At 39.6% G+C, this 4862-nt stretch overlaps 1 pseudogene; it reads right to left on the bottom strand.

The window, feature by feature from the left end:
* Positions 1–1671: 1671 nt before the first annotated feature.
* On the bottom strand, positions 1672–3611 carry LOC128054849 (zinc finger protein 639-like; annotated as a pseudogene).
* Between the last annotated feature and the right edge of the window lie 1251 nt (positions 3612–4862).

Raw genomic sequence — 4862 nt, 5'->3', positions numbered from 1 at the left:
AGCCTCTTGATGAAAGTGAAAGAGGAGAGTGAAAAAGTTGGCTTAAAACTCAACATTCAGAAAACTAATATCATAGCATCTGGTCCCATCACTTCATGGTACATAGATGGGGAAACAATGGAAACAGTGACAGACTATTTTTGGGGACTCCAAAATCACTGCAGATGGTGATTGCAGCCATGAAATTAAAAGACGCTTGCTCCTTGGAAGAAAAGTTATGACCAACCTAGACAGCATATTAAAAAGCAGAGACATTATTTTGCCAACAAAGGTCCCTCTAGTCAAAGCTATGGTTTTTCCAGTAGCCATGTATGGATGTGAGAGTTGTACTATAAAGAAAGCTGAGAACTGAAGAATTGAAGCTTTTGAACTGTGGTGCAGGAGAAGACTCTTGAGAGTCCCTTGGACTGCAAGGAGATCCAACCAGTCCATCCCAAAGGAGATCAGTTCTGAATATTCATTGGAAGGACTGATGCTGAAGCTGAAACTCTAATACTTTGGCCACCTGCTGCAAAGAAGTGACTCATTTGAAAAGACCCTGATGCTGGGAATGATTGAAGGCAGGAGGAGAAGGGGATGACAAAGGATAAGATGGTTGGATACCATCACCAACTCAATGGACATGAGTTTGAGTAAATTCCAGGAGTGGTGATGGACAGGAGGCCTGGTGTACTGCAGTCCATGGGGTCACAAAGAGTTGGACATGACTGAGCAACTGAACTGAACTAAACTGAACTGGTGGCTTGGATGGTAAAGAATTTGCCTTCAATGCAAGAGACTTTGGTTCAGTCCCTGGGTTGGGAAGATCCTCTGGAGAAGGGAATGGCTACCCACTCTAGTATTCTGCCTTAAGAATTCCATAGACAGAGGAGACTGGCGGGCTATAGTCCATGGTGTTGTAACGGACTGGACTGAGCAACTACATTTTCACTTTTTCTTTTAACTTTCTTTTCTTTTTTTGACCCTCTATGTTTATGGAGTTTGTCTTTCAATGAAAGAAAGCATTTTGTTAATTACAAAGAAATGTAATAAATATAGGTATTCCTCAGTATAATATAAAAGTAAAAGCATCATATAACAAATAAAATGAATAATGAACACAAAGTCTTATTGGAGATGCTGTTGTTGTTAAGTGGCTAAGTTATGTCTGGCTCTTTGTGACCCCATGGACTGCAGCAAGCCAGGCTTCCCTGTCCTTCATTATCTCCCTGAGTTTTCTCAAACTCATATCCATTGAGTTGGTGATGCCATCCAACCATCTCATCCTCTGTTGTCGCCTTCTCCTCCAGCCTTCAATCTTTCCCAGCATCGGGGTCTTTTCCAAGGGGTCAGCTCTTCACATCAGGTAGCCAAAGTACTGGAGTTTCAGCTTCAGCATCAGTCCTTCCAATGAATATTTAAGGGTGCTTTCCTTCAGGATTGACTGTTGTGTTCTCCTTGCTATCTAAGGGACTCTCAAGAGTCTTCTCTGGTACCACAATTTGAAAGCATCAGTTCTTTGGCACTAAGCCTTCTTTATGGTCCAACTGTCACATCCGTATATCCTGGAAAAAACATAGCTTTGACTATATGGACTTTTGTCAGCAAAGTGATGTCTCTGCTTTTTTTTTTTTTTTTAACATTGCCAAAGTAGTTATTTCACATCAACATTATGGAATTTAAAGAGAACAATCAAGGTGTCTCATAGACTGGAAATTGACTTATTAATTCCCTTTCACTTCCAAACTTCATCAAGCATTCACTACAGTTATGAGGTAAAACAGCTGAATGTTTGTGATCCAGATGAATTTTAAAATCTTCAGTCTCTCCTGTTGAATATTCAGAGTATTGACATAAGCAAATCCCTTCAGATAAATGTGATTTAAGTGTTTGCAATATTCTAGCGTACTTGAGAAGCCCTTCCCACAGTCATCACAAATGTGGAAAAAATGTAACATGTTCAATAGCAATGTATCTGTTAACATTTGTATGAAGTCTACTCTGAAATCCACATACTTGACTAACAAGTTTTTACATGTCAGGTGTGATTTTTGTTTAAGAGGCTCTATTGTCCATGTTCTCCATTGTTGTACTTATTACTTTATTGATTAACTGCATGCTCATTTAACACACGGCTATGCAAGCCTTCTGGATCATTCGCTTCATGTTCACAGAACGGTCACAAGCACTTTATATCACAGCTATGCTCCTGGAAATGTAGGTAGAGTTCCCTGCTCTAGGAGAATTGTATGTCACACTTCTCACACCCATAAAAGTGATCACTAAAATGGGTGTCTGCAATGTGCCAGCTGAGGGTCTCAAAAATTAGTCTTTTTTTAAAATTAATTATTTTATTTTAACCACTCAATATTATAGTGGGTTTTGCCATATATTGACATGAATCAGCCATGGGTGTACATGTGTCCCCCATCCTGAACCCCTCTCCTACCTTTCTTCCCATCCCATCCCTCAGGGTCATCCCAGTGCACCGGCCCTGAGTGCCCTGTCTCATGCATTGAACCTGGACTGACAATCAAATCATCCCACCCTCACCTTCTCCCACAGAGTCCAAAAGTCTGTTCTTTACATTTGTGTCTCTTTTGCTGTCTCGCATATAGGGTCATCATTACTATCTTTCTAAATTCCATATATATGCATTAGTATGCTGTATTGATATTTTTCTTTCTGATTTACTTCACTCTGTATAATAGGCTGCAGTTTTATCTACCTCATTAGAACTGATTCAAATGCACTCTTTTTAATAGCTGACTAGTATTCCATTGTGTACATATACCACAGTTTTCTGTCTTATAATCACAGTATTTACAAATGTCGGGATCCTCTTCATGCAGTTTGGATTTTTGATCAGAAGCTGGCAGCGAAACTTTCTCTGCAGACGCAGCACACCTTTGAATCAGTATGCTTCAAGATCATATGCTGCTTTAAATCAGAAAAATATCTCCTGTTGGGCTCACAAAGTTCACATTTATAGGGGTCACTGCTATTAGCTCTCAGTAAGGTCGTTTCTGCTGGGCAGAAACTAGTAGTAGCAGCTGCAAGGTCATTTCTGCTGGACAGTCACATTCACAGCTTGGCTCTTGCCAACAATTTTGCAAGGTTTAGCTGGTGACTCTTCATCAGTTTAGTCTCGGAGAGTCTCAGAGGATTTGTTTTCTGTCTCCATATCATAATCTTCAGAAATTTCATGTACTCTGCGGCAACTGGAACATCTTCAGTAGTGTGAACTTCAGTGGGGCTCTCTCCTTGAGTTTGCTGGTGGGCTGATTCAGGAGAGTCAAACTCTTCATCACAGATTTCAATATCAGCAGATTTTTCTGTAGGAAAGGCCAGTGTGGTCTATAATTCTAAGAACAGGACCAGGAACCAGGTTGTCCTGATTTCTGTTTCTGACCTTGATTCCATCTGTAAATTTTGGCAAGTCATTTGATGTCTCTGTATCTGAATCATCATCTTTGTTGTCAAAATATTTTGTCTGGTTGTCTCATAGAACACTGTAACAATGATCAGAAAAAAATTCCACTCAATCCATCTGCAATTCTGCTTATTCCAGAGGAATCTGAATAAGTAGAAATATATAAAGTCTTTTTTCTTTTTGTAGGATATTCATTCATATCTTTTAAATTTGCTGTAATCTTTAACACTGGAGTGAGGAAAAAATAAATTACAGAGAAGTTTTCACAGACGGTAAAATATGCACTCCACATCTGTGCCACAAGCCGTAGGGGCCTGCCAAGATGGCGGGGAGGTGAGGAGTTGAGGAGGTGAGAATCAGGACCTAGGAGGGACCATAGGCCTCCAGCCCCGGGGGTGGCCTGGTGGCCCATGACCCCTACAGGCACCTCTGTACCAACAAGGATTCCCTCAGGGCATGTCTCTGCTTTTCAATACACTATCTACATTAGTTGTCATAGTCTTTCTTTCAAGGAGCAAGCGTCTTTTAATATCATGGCTGCAGCCACCATCACAGTGATTTTGAGGCCCAAGAAAATAAAGTGTGACATCGTTTCCATTTTCCCCATCTATGTGCCATGAAGTGATGGGACCCAAAGCCATGATCTTAATTTTTGGAGTGTTAGTGTTAAGCCAGCTTTTTCACCCTCCTCTTTCACTTTCATCAAGAGACTGTCTAGTTTCTCTTGCTTTCTGCCACTAGAGTGGTATCATCGGCATATCTGAGGCTGTTAAAATTTCTCCTGGCAATCTTGATTTCAGCCTGTGATTCATCTAGGCCGGCATTTCACATGATGTATCCTGCCTATAAGTTATATAAGCAGGGTGACAATATACAGCCTTGATGTACTCCTTTCCCAATTTGGATCCAGTCCATTTTTCCATGTCCAGTTCTAATTGTTGACTCTTGTCCTGCACATGGGCTTCTCAGGAGACAGGAAAGGTGATCTGGTATGCCCATCCATTTAAGGAATTTCTACAGTTTGTTGTGCTCCACACAGTCAAAGGCTTACTAGAAGTAGATGCTTTTTCTGGAAACCCCTTGCTTTTTCTATGATCCTGGATTCTTTATCTCTATTGAAGATAAAACTCATTATCAGATTAAAAGTTTGTTTCATACCAACAAAAGATTTCCTAATAACTGATACAAACATATTCAAGGATTTTAGAATGAAGGAAATAAGGAATTTCACATCCCTAACTTTAATAATCTCAAGTCTACTTTAGCTTTCAAAATAAGGGAATGCATAGACTAAGAAGAGGAAGGATAATTAACATATATAATAAAAGGTAATAATAGTAAAGATAATTTTTAAACTTCAAATAAAGGTTACCAAAATGTTACATTAAATTTTATTTCAAATAATTATGTACATCCTTCTAGGTTAGATTATAATAATGACCCAAAAGTA

This window comes from Budorcas taxicolor, chromosome 10 (genome assembly GCF_023091745.1).
Source record: "Budorcas taxicolor isolate Tak-1 chromosome 10, Takin1.1, whole genome shotgun sequence".
Classification (NCBI taxonomy): Eukaryota; Metazoa; Chordata; class Mammalia; order Artiodactyla; family Bovidae; genus Budorcas; species Budorcas taxicolor.
This window is presented reverse-complemented; position numbering and strand designations above follow the sequence as displayed.